This window comes from Vulpes lagopus, chromosome 9, assembly GCF_018345385.1.
Source record: "Vulpes lagopus strain Blue_001 chromosome 9, ASM1834538v1, whole genome shotgun sequence".
In the NCBI taxonomy this organism is placed as follows: Eukaryota; Metazoa; Chordata; class Mammalia; order Carnivora; family Canidae; genus Vulpes; species Vulpes lagopus.
Window position 1 is genome coordinate 45,685,775 of NC_054832.1, and position 13,068 is coordinate 45,698,842.

The window sequence follows — 13,068 nt, forward strand, 5'->3', positions numbered from 1 at the left end:
GTGCATTCTTGTGCCTTCCCTTTTCTTGCTTGCAATCGACACATAGCTTATTGCAGAATTTATTTAAGCTAAGTAGTGTTGCGTGCTTTTTTCCCCCTCAGTACTGCTTCCTCAGAGACGTTTTGAAACCAAGGTTCAGTTTTGATTTTCAGGTGGTTTTGTCCAGATTATAACAACCTTATTTATCTTTAAAAATTTTTTTTTGCAAGCAGTCACTCTAGTGATTATAATATGCATCCTGAACCTATCGCACTTCTCCTGGAATTGATGTGTACTACTGCAAGCATAATGTGAGGCATGTCCCTTTATTTCCTTCCCAATCTTTGTGCTAGTGTGCTAAATATTTACAGTCTATCTTGCAAGCACCATAATACATTTTTATTATTGTTGCTTCAATGGTCTTTTTCAAAAAGCCGATTTTATTTACATGCATTACGAATTAACATCAGTTGTCTTTTGAAGATATTAAGAACGGAAAAAGAATGGTCTTTTATCTTTCCCCATATCATAGTTCTGGTGTTCTTCCTTCCTTTAGACCTACATTTCCATCTGGTATCATTCCCTCCAGCTTAAAGGGCTCCTAGTGTTTTTACGACACAGGTCTGTTAGTGATAAAATCTCTCAGCTTTGACTTTTCTATAATTTTTTTATGTTGTACTTATTTTGAAGGATAGCTTCACTGAATATAAAATTCTAGTTTTTAGCCTTAAAAGAATGTTGAAGGTATAATCCCACTATCCCCTGCCTAGCATTGCTTTTGATGAGAAGTCCACACCCATTTTTATAACTGCTCATTGTACTGTTACTGTTTTCCTCTGACTTCATTTAAAACTTTCTCTTTCTTTGGTTTTCAGGACTTTGCCTAGTTGTGGTTTTCTTTCATTTAATCCCACGTGGGCCTCATTGAGCTTCGTGGGCCAATACTTAAAGCTATGATCAAATTGGAACATATCAAAAAAAAAAAAAAAACAAATTGGAACATATCTGTTCATTAGTTATTCAAATGTAGTTATTTTATTTCTATATTTTCTGCTTCAAACAAACCTATATGCTAGGCACCTTAACACTATCTCATGAGTCTGACACCAAATTTTCTTTCTTAGGATAGAATGAATCATCAAAAAATCAACAAAAAACATTTATGACGTCATCTAGAAAATGCATGTCAAAATCACTTCCTTCTGAGGTTATATATAAATGCAAATGGCAACTATTAACACATTATTTTCTAAACCATATGTAATGAGACTCAGGGAAGAGATTTTTCCCTCAAAGGAGACCTTAAATAATGGGGATTTTTCCTCAGACTAATCACATTTGCCACAGCGATCTATGGTTTACAGTCTCATGTCAGATAAGCTTTCCATAGGATTAAAAGGTTTGCTAAAAATACAGTCATTCATCGCACACTAGTCATGAGCCTTGGAATTCACCACCTGGAATTTGTTCTAAGTTATACAACTTGACACTAACCTCAAGATGTATTAAAGTGACTGTCAGAGGTTTGCCACTGTGAGTAAGTGCACTATTAGAGTGTAAAGATAACGGCAGTGATTTATTGTTAGGGAATCAACCTGGGAAATATGCTCTTTCTTATTTCCTCATTTTGATTCTTGGGTTTTCGTGGTGGCCCAACAACATATTTCCTTTAACACAGAATCATGTAATACAAAAAAATTTACATGCAATATAAAAAATGATGCATCTTAGCACTCGGCCTACTTTACTTTTCTACATTTATTAAAAATGCAACAAATCCAACACATATAGCATTAACTTACACTTGTTCTATGAAAGACAGTATCAGGTAGATTCTAATCTTATTGAATATTAAAGAGTCTTTCTCCTCACAAATTGTACCTCTCTTTAGGGGAAATCACAGATACCTATGTAATACAGTGTGTTCCTCTGACCCACTTGAGAACATAATAGGAAAATTAAAGTTACATGAATAGATTGAGATTGGGAATGGAGAAATGCTTAGGTATATGTTTTGTTTTTTGTTTGAAAGATACTAGAGGGTTATAAACCATAAATGCTCTAAGAAAGCTTATTTTTATCTCTGCTGCAGGAAAAAGATACTCAGCTCCTTATGATAAATTGAGACTTATTTTACCAGACATTTTGAGATTCTCTGCACTCCTGGTATTTTTCTTTCTTTTGATTTATTAGTACAAGAAAATCTGCACGAGAAATACTAGAAAGTAGTAGTGTGTTTCCCATTATAGTATTTATTCCTCTTAAATTATCTATTTGCTTATTTATCTTTTTATTGCCAGGCAGAAAATACATACAATGATGAAAACACATTTTAATACTTGTTTATTAATATGATATCTGCACTTAGAGTAGTTTTAGTAAAAAATAGGGTTTCAAAATTATATGTTAAATGGATGAGTGAATATAATGATTGACATTAATTGATTTTTTAAATGGGAATAATTTTTAAAATGTTCATTAGGATATTACTCATGGAATATTTCTTCCTCAAAACATTTTTTAAGGCAGTCAGAGTACTATAATTAGTTTCTATGACAACATGACAACTGGAAATTGGTGGTGGTAGTGAGGGGGACATAAGAGAAAATAGAATAAAATTAATATTTTCAGCAGAAAGTAAACTTATTTTTCTCATGAAGCTTATTTCTTATTCTTACTGTTTATTTTGTTCATTACTTTTACTGCCTACATATTTTCTAAACATATAGTAATCCATAAGTCACTAAGATACCACTTAGTAAATTGCTATTACACTGTGTTTATCACACCAAATGGTAGTGCAGTTGCTTAAAAGCGCAAATTGCCATCAAGTTAATATCATGTAAGCGTTTTGTATCTAATATCTAATGTTTAAAATTTTAAATTGCATATTTGAAATCTATATACAAATTTAAAGTTGAATTACAAAGTGTTAATAGGTGCCCTAACAGTGCTCATAGAATCTGGAACCTGGGACTAAGGTGAAGAAAAAAATCTGACCTGAATATATTTTATTAAAATATTCAATAAAAGAAAGTACTACTAAAATTCTATTTTTTTTTTTTGGACAGTTGATGGGAGGGAGTGAATCTAATGTATACAGAGCATATCTTTGAATCTTGGGCACTTGGCCCGATTAATTTAATGTTCAAAGGGATATTTGCTTTGAGTTTGAGCCCTAAATTCACTACTATTTGGTTTCCGGAAAACTTCATTTCAATCTACTCAATATATAAAGTGGGAATTATAATCCCTACCTCAGATCTTGTGTCTAAAATGTAAAGCAACTGATGTAGAAACTTACTAAACAGTACCTAATATATGTTAATGTAATAATAATGGACTAATGGTTAAGCCAGTGACCAAATGATCAACTGCCAATAGACAACAGTGGCCAACAGACAAATGGCAGCTGGTAGATCAGTCTACTCTGTGAGGCTTCTGGGCTGTATGCCACCAAAGGGAACCAGCATCTACAGAATAAGTTAATTACGATGTTCTTACAAAGCTTAACACAAAGGTTGCTGATTACTTATGAACATGCAGTTTGCAACAGATGAAATTTGGTTGCAGGTGATTTGACTCAACTCACTAAATTCATGTTACTTAGCATATTTCATAAGCAACAGGTAATGTGGACTTTCAGGCATAAGTATCATATGCTAGAACTAAAAACTTTGAGATGAAAGGTTCCATATCTCATTACTAATCCCTGGAGCCATTTCATCTTCAGCCAAATCATAAATAATATACATCTCCCCTGGAGAAACTAAAGACAAAAATACTGCAGTAAAATACAGCTGGTATCATAAATCTCTTACAAAATCATACCAGAGTCATTATTATAAAATCTGAGTACTTGGGGCCTACTCACATCATAGCATCCTTGTCACTTAGTTCAGTATAACATTACAAAAGAAATAACGTAGGGTTATTTCTTAGCCTAAGTTCAGATGCCAATATTAGTTCAAAACACTCATTTTTTTCAATTGTGATAGAATAATCCTTCAATATATACTTGATGGCTTATATGTTAGAATGTTATATGGTTACATTATAATTGGGTTAGGTTATATTCTAATTATAAAAATATATTTTAGGGGGGGGCTCCAGGTGCGCGGGCGCACCTGACCCTCCACAAAAAAAAAAATATATATATATATTTTAGGAATAGATTGGGCATAAGCGTTAATGATACTTTATGGCAGTGAACATTTAGACTTAAAATCAGGTTATTCAAAAATGAAAAGAGTTAAATTTGGGGGCTTAACTGAAGGGAATTTAAATTGTATGTATTTGTATTCACCACTCTCATGTATTTCATGTTTGTTATCCCAGTCAGTAGAAAGGGAAAAACAATTTGCAAATGATAGATGCAAGCCTGTGTCTTATATTATTGATCTCATTGGTGTCTAGACTAGAAATTGGAAAGGTAAACTTACTGTATGAAAGAGCTCTCAGATGAGCCCTGGAAAAGTTTGTAGTACAATGTCCAAGAGGCCTGAACACAAGGAGATCCGAAAAGTTCAACTGAATAGCTTAAATAATTTTTTTTTTATTACCAAGGGTAGTAACCTAAAGGGGAAGGATGTTGTTTGATTTCTGTATTACCTGGAATATCTTCAGGGTAAAGAAATTGCTTTCTATAAAGGATAATTGTAGTGATCTCACTTTATAACAGTTTATTAAATAAATTCCTATAGGAAAGAGTACTCATCCAAGATTCCAAAATCAGGTGACAAAGGATTCCAAGAGCTTGGTATAACTCCATATATCTATGCAAGCCGGTCTCCAATAGGGAAGGAAAAAACACTTTCTAATTGATTTACTATTTCAATATTTCTGGCTGGTCACCTAGATACTCAAGTTGATAGGTGCCATAAAATGCATAAATAGATTTATTATCAGAAGTAGTACTTGAACATGACTCAAAGCAATTAGAGATGTAACTGAAATGTTTTAGCCATTCTGTAAAGCCATTAAAAGAAAACAGCTAGTGTCAGGGAAGCTTTACCAGGAGAGACAAAGTCGGTCCTGGGAAGAATGATCCTAAATTGGTTCTTAAGGAGCAACAAAGTTCCCATTTCCTAGCCACCTACAAAAACTGAGCAGAAATGTCTTTCAGAATGGTAGTACCTATAAGATTCTTTGTCCCCACTGACAATTCCCTGACCAGAAAAGGGCAAGAGATGCCCCTTCATTGCTTCCCCTCAGAATCATCCCTTTTCTATTGACGTTCATAATAGTAGGTTTGCAAAAAGTGATTACTCATAATTTTTGTCAAGGATGGTTATATGTTTTAGCAATTTAGAAGTCATTTAGCTCAATTGAACTTTTTTTTTTTTTTTGGTGTTCTTTGCATTTTCACGTAGACTTGTAACCGAGAATGAGACACTCTATATCAAAACGTCCAAGAGCATTTCAAGGTATAGTAATTAAGCTAGCAATTTAGTTACGTGTGTTCCACTCTTTAACAAATCCTCACTGCAATGATGAAATGATGACACACAGGAGAAAAATATGTAAATGCGGGAACTATGGTAGGTTAGCTACCACCTCTCACAGAAATTTTGAGGAATGTCTCTTTTCATTTGGGGCAGTTGAGAAAAGACTGAAAAATGCCTCCCCTGCTGGGCCAATATACAACTTTGTTTCCTGTTATTTCCCAGTTTTGGGGGGAATTAAGTGAGATCTTTGTCAGACCAGACAAAACTTTAATTTGGAGGCCTGAAACCTGAAAAGACAATTCTGCATTTAAAAAATTGAGGAAATGAAAAAATAAAATAAAAAATTGAGGAAATGGACGTTTAGAGGTAATGCTATAATTTCAGAAAAATGATTTGAAATGATAGAAGAATTTTTGAGCAAGCCAATAATGTGAGATACATTTTAAATGTTCTCAAAGAGCCATCCCCACGAAAAGTACTGGGACAAAACTATATTATTTTCAAGTTTTAGTAAATGTTTGAGGAGCATATATCCCTTTTTATGTAAATTATTACAGGACTTAGAAAATATGTAGAGCTTCTAAGCTTCTTTTGTAAATCTGATGTAATTAAAACTCTAACACTTGTAGATGGTACAAAAAATACAGTTCTATATCAGTCTTACCAAGAGATATATACGGGACATTTCTGAAATTAAATGTTTAACACAGATTGAGCCATATATGTGTGCATGTATGTGTGTGTACATACATACGTATGTATCTAACAGCCAATAGTACAGACGACAATAATACAACAATGACTTATCCTTAATGCATCTCTGCATATATTCTGACCCATTAGCACAGACAGTGGAGAAAGGCATAGGATTTTCTTGATAAACTTCAACAAAAATATAACCTAATTCAGTAGTACTGCTTTAGTATCTTTTAAATCTTGAATAATATTTGTGAGAAGCGGGGATAGTTTTATTAAATGCAAGGCTAGGATGAAATGACACAGGATGAAATAAATTAGATATATTAACTATTATGAAAAAATATAATTAGAACAATATCTATATCATATGATTATCCACTGAGAATGCCAAGAAAGTAATAAAAACTATAAAAAAAATAAATGTAATAGTGACATTACCTGTTAGAAAAATCTTTATAAAATCAAATCGTTTTTCTGCATGCCATCAATAACTACTTGAAATACATCACAAAAAATGACTTTATCACAGCAGCAATAGAAAACACAAAATACTAACGAGTGAAACTAAAGATAAATGTGCTAGGCTTATCTATGAAGAAAACCACAAAATTTTAGTAACCATAAATTTTAAAAATAGTCGATAAGTAACTAGAAGATGCACATTTTCCATGTAACAACTCATATTTATCATTTTTAAAGAAATCTAAAGATTTTTAAATTTATAAAATAGATATTTTATCATATAAGGTGACATGTATAAGTAAATTAATGCGCATTGTTATAATTTTTTTAAAAAAATGTGCTCATCAACGGTATCACAAATAAAACTAAATTTGAAATAAAAAAAACATATTATCTACAATGGGAAGGCATTAAAAACCTTCCTATATAAAGAACTATTAAAAATCAGTAGAAAATGAGTTAAGAGCAATCCAACAGAAATGCATATATATGTTCAGTAAACACATTGAATAGATTTAGTAGAGATCTAAGACATCCATATGACACAGTGCAGGGGCTCCAGTTTTGTTTATTAATTGCTAAATTATTTTAATGGCATAGATAAATGATAAACTAGGGATGCCTGAGTGGCTCAGTGGTTAAGCATCTGCCTTTGGCTCAGGGTTATGATCCCAGGGTCCTGGGATCAAGTCCCTCATCGGGCTCCCTGCAGGGGGCCTGCTTCTCTCTCTGCCTGTCTCTCTCTCTCTCTCTCTCTCTGCCTCATAAATAAATAAATTAATTAATTAATTAATTAATTAATTAATTCTTTTAAAAAATGATAAAATAAAGGTTTGATGAAGCAAGAGTGTCTAATATGTCTGAATTTTTTTTTTGAAATTTTTGTTTTTAAATGTTTGCCTTGCCAGTTACTAGTTGTGATTATGAGCAAACAAGTACTTGCCATTTTCCTCACTTTCCTCACCTATGCAGTTTGGATAATAATGCCTAACTCACAGGATTGGGGAAATTTAATAATTGCCTGGTGACATGCCTATTCAGTAAACAGTTAAGTGCTCAATAAATTGTTTTACTGTTGTTATTATCACTCTGTTTATAATCTAAGGACTTTAAATTCAGCTTCAATGTATTTTCTTCCCTTTTTTTTTTTGGTAACATTCTTTAAAAATCTATAAATAGGGATCCCTGGGTGGCGCAGCGGTTTGGCGCCTGCCTTTGGCCCAGGGCGCGATCCTGGAGACCCGGGATGGAATCCCACATCAGGCTCCCGGTGCATGGAGTCTGCTTCTCCCTCTGCCTGTGTCTCTGCCTCTCTCTCTCTCTCTCTCTCTCTCTGTGTGACTATCATAAATAAATAAAAGTTTAAAAAAAAATTATTAAAAATCTATAAATAAAGAGCTCCTCGAACTTTTGATCAATTTTTAGCTGTTTTTATCTTCCATCCCACTGCATGACTTGAGCCAAGCAGGACAGTCTGTTTAGATAGCGTCTGCTTTAAGTGTGATCCAAGTTCTCCATTTTTTCAAAGTGTTTTCCTGAAGCTGTATATTCCATTAAGTTTTTCCAGTCTGATACATGAAGCCCTCTCTTATCAATAGATTATTAATACATATATTCCCATTTGGAGTATTAATATGACTAAATCATATTTAACCTCCTCATGACTTGGGATGCACTGTATTAGGTATAACCACACCTTGCCTCACTGGCTCCATAGTGCTAGTGTGCAAAATTATGGCATCCACCCTAAAAAGGTCGTATGACCCCGCCTTTTTTTTTTTCTTATTTTAAATTTTGTGCACTTTGCTGGGAGTGTAAACAAATTCCTCAGTTGTCAATGCAGGCTGTTCTTAGCTGATTTTAACTTTGACTAAGTTTTTTCCTCTTACTTTTGAATTTGTAGTACATATAAACAGAACCAACTCTTCCCAGATTTTGAAGCAGAATTGATTTTTCTTTTCTCTCTGCTTGCATTCCTCTTCATTCAGTGTGCCTCCAGTCCCTTTTTGCCTTCTCTCCCCACTTCCTCATGCCATTTCACTGTGCCTTAAATGGGCCTGCAGTCATTGGAGATGCCCCATTTGTATTTTCTTACAACACTCTGTCAGCACTAACCTGTCCTGCATTCCCTTTCAGTTCCTGCTAAATTGCTAACCTAATCTGAGTTAAGTGAAATCATTAGTTGGCCTTCCTAGGCATTAATGGATTTGACTGTTGCTCCATCCTGGTAACGTTCTATTTCAAGTATGACCTTTAGCAACTAATTGTAGTGTTTCAGCAACAGCTTAAACAGTAATGAGGGTCATTTGGACACAGGGTCTTCTTTTTAAATGAAAAGGCGTATGTGAACGTTTGCACCATCGGTTAGTTTTCTACTGCTGTAACAATTTACCACAACTTTGGCTGCTTAAAACACACATTTATTCTTCATAGTTCTCTATGTCAGAAGTCTTAGTAGACTCCTTTGGTTTCTCACCTCTGGTTCTCACCAAGCAGAAGTCAAAGTGTTGATCATCTGGGCTCTTATCTGAAGATTCTGGAGTGGGCTACATCCACTTCCAAGATTATTCAGGTTTTGGGAGAATTTGTTCCATAGGGATAGAGGACTGAGGTACCCAGTTCCTTCCTGTCTGTCAGCCAGGAGTCATTCTTAGCTTGGCACCATCCATATTCCTGGCCACGACCTCCTTCCATCTTCAAACTTCCAGCAATGGTGGCCAAGTCCACTCTTATATAACCTTATGTACCAAAATAAAAATTCACCTCCCTTATCCCTGGAGGATAGGAAGCAGCTGTATTTAGACAAGGGATAACCTTTGGTGGCAGGTGAAGGGAGAGGAAGTCTCTTTTATGCACTTTTACTTACCAAAGAATAGAAAATGAATGTCTTATGCCATGTGGGTTGTGATTTCCATGACCTTTGGACCAGCCCATGGCAGGAGGGAACTTATTTCATGTACAGAAGCTCAGACCTTATATATCAATGATATTTTTTTAGGAGAGATTTAGAGAAACAGAGACACAGAGGCAGAAGTAGGCTCCCTGCAGGGAGCCCAATGCGGGGATTCAATCCCAGGACCCCGGGATCATGACCTGACATAAAGGCAGACATTCAACCACTGAGCCACCCAGGTGCCCTACAAAGATCTTTATCTCTCGTGTGGGTCCTCTCTTCTCAGGATCTTCTTCAGGGCCCTGTCTATGGACCCTTGAAGTCCTGCATCCAAAGAAGCATGGGGCTATATAGAAAAGCTCACTTACAATTGAGCAACATCTTCAAGCATCTATAGGGAACTGATGTCTGTTCCCACCCATCCATTTCCCCCGTTTCCTTGTTCATTCATTCCATAATAATATGAGAAGAAATAGAAGACTTTACTCAGTGCCAGGCAGTACTTTGTTGCTAGGGCTACTTCCGTAAAAGTTAGACAAATTCCCATTTTTGATAAATCTTTGTAGTTGATAATGGAGACAGTCAATAAACAAGCAAATAGATACAACATAGACTGTGAAACTGCTACAAATTATATAGAATAATATGATGGAGAGAATGAGGGATAAAGATTGGTTATTACTTTAAACAGGATATTAGAGAAGACCTCTGAAGGAAAAACCCACACAGAAGGGATAATCATGCTTCCAGATACACTACACATTTTAGGGCATCACCCAGGTGGGACATGCCTTGGAGCTATTTTAACAACACTAACAATGGTAGGCGTATATTTATTGTGTGAATAATCTTTTACATTTTTGTAAAACCTTAACTTTAAAAAATTATTTAAAACTCAAAGCAATATTTGACTTATTAGATATGGTGAGGTTGCCATAATTCAGATTGGCGGGAAATATAGATCTTTATTGCTTGTTTCCAATAGAAGCTAGAGGGAAAGAAAGAGAAATTTTAAAGCTTCTGCCAGTTTCATAGAGCAAAGGATTGAGATGCAGAGTAGCTGGTGTTTTTGTTTTATAAGAATATTAATGGTCCTTTGGATATGCAAAGTTACAGAGGAGATCTAAATTCCTTTGCAAAGTAAAGAGTATGGAAATATCCAAGATTGTGGGGGTCTGAGAAAATGGAGAGGAGAGGAGAGGAGAGGAGGGTGACTATATATTTTTTTTTTTATGAAAAGGGGGTTGAGTCACATGAAAATATATAATTCTATCTCAGATATTCATTCAAAATAGAAACTGGGAAAAAGAAAAGAAATTGGGTTCAATCTATGGGGTGGAAAAAAGTAACACAGGTGTAGATATGAAATATAAAGTAAGCTAATAGGGTAGAGGCTTCTTATTAAGGAATAGGAGTTAAAAACTAAAAAAAAAAATTAAAAATTAAAAATAAATTTAAAAGAATTAAGTCCTTTCACTCTGAATTGCCAAACGTTGAGATTCCATGCTCCCAGCATCCATGGGGGGGGGGGGGGGGGTGTTTACACAGTGTTATTTTAAATTTGAGAAGACAGGTGACATCAGCTGATACCAGGATTTATATTTACTAGGGGTTTTGCATCTTCCAAACAGTCCTGTGGGGTAGGTTTGAAATTGCATCCTCTCCGAGAGAAGTTGAAGTTAGACAAGTTGTAGTTTATTTTCCCATGAGCACAAGGTACAGACGCTACATTTTTGATTTGTGATTCTGTCTTGTTTTGTTTTAAACATCAAGTTTTTCTTTTTCTTCAAGCAACTGCTCCTTCCTCCCTTTCATCTCTGCTTCTTCTTTTTCTGCCTCCACGTCCTTAATATTTTGACATTCTCAACATCCTTTGCTCATGCTCTTGTACATTTGGAAGATGGGGAGTAACTGTTGTAATTGGCACCAATTCCATTTCCTGACCTCTGGCCACTAATAACAGCTTCTGGATTTTCTAGATCACATCTAGGTTGGTGCCACCTAATTTCTATTATTAAATCTCTTTCTGCTTTATATACTTAATATACTTTATATACTTGTACTGGGTTCTGTTTTCCTGAATGAAAATGACTGATACAGTTATTACTGATCTTTTCCCCAGGCTTTCTAAAGTACTTTTCTAAAATGCATTTTGTTAAAGAGCTGTTTACATTAGTATGAATGCTTAGAGAATGTCATCATCCCTTCAAAAAGTTTTCAAAGTCTTACAGCTCCCAATAGTTTGTAAAAGACCTGAGTGCAAATAAAAATCCTGTCCATTAAGCTACCAGGTTAATAGCTTGATCCTGAAATGATGTAGGACATAGGTTATCAATAGGGCAATATTGCCTCCAAGAGGGCAAAAATTGGTTCTCGATCAGGAGAAAGCACCTCTTTTTATACATAAAACATAGATATGTATATGTATATACATATACATATCTGTATAACAGTGGTACATAAGCAGATATGCAGTTACTAGTGTTATTAAAATTTTATGAAATGGGGGCAATTAAGAAAATGTTGCAAAAGACTCCTCAGGGGAATGATAATGGAGGGAAAAAAAAAAAAAAAACCTTTCAGGGGAAAGTAGAGGCTAATTTCATTCCAAGAAGTCACTTGGAGTTTCTTTCATTCCATCTCAGGATTTCAAATGTATAATGGGTGTCTCTACATCATTCAAGAAGATTCTGCAGTCTGTTTTAGATCATTGATTTCCATTGAAATTACTTAAAATAGTAATTTCAAGATAACACGGTCCAGAAATCTACTACCTCATAGAAGGCTCCAGGTGGTTCCATAATCAGCCAGGTTTGATATAATTGCTGCTCTACTGTAACTGCAATATCCCATGGCTTCTGGAAGGCCTGTTCTGTATAGCTCTGTGGTGCTGGGGAAAAAAATGAAGATAGTGGACCTAACTGTTCTGTCTGGTGGCTGCATCCATGTCCATTTCATGTTCTAGAAGCAATGATTTCTTGCATGTATTTTCTTGTAATTTCTTCTGTTAATCCTGCTTTATATGCTCTTATTAGGTTTTATTTTGCTCTTAATATGTTTTGCTTTTTCATTATGAATAACTGATAAAAGGTATACACGATTTTTAGAATATTCAGTTTTTATTGATTTTTTTTCTTATTTTTTTCTCACCCCGCCATAGACCAACATCATTTTTAAAGGGATAATATATCCTTATGAGGAAACTGAATGCAGACAATTAAGTCCTAAAAAGATCTCTTAGACAAGGACATGTGTCGGTTTTTAAGGAAAATTCTAATATTTCTGTAGTGAAGCTTTTGTTAATGACTGTATCATATTTAAAAATGAGTAATGTTTCTTATTAAGGAATTTCACTAAACAGGAATTATTCTATTGATTTTTTTACCCTCTATGGCAATACATCCTGAATATGGAAATATTTCCACTAGGGGAGATGAATCATTTTTGGTTTGTAAGAGCTCAGTCAGAGGGAGAAACAGAAATCAATAAACTTGAAGTTACAACCTAAATTGTTTAAGTAACAACAGATAGAAATAGGGAAGATTTAAATGGATAATATGAATTTTGTGTATGTTTTTTTTTCTTCAA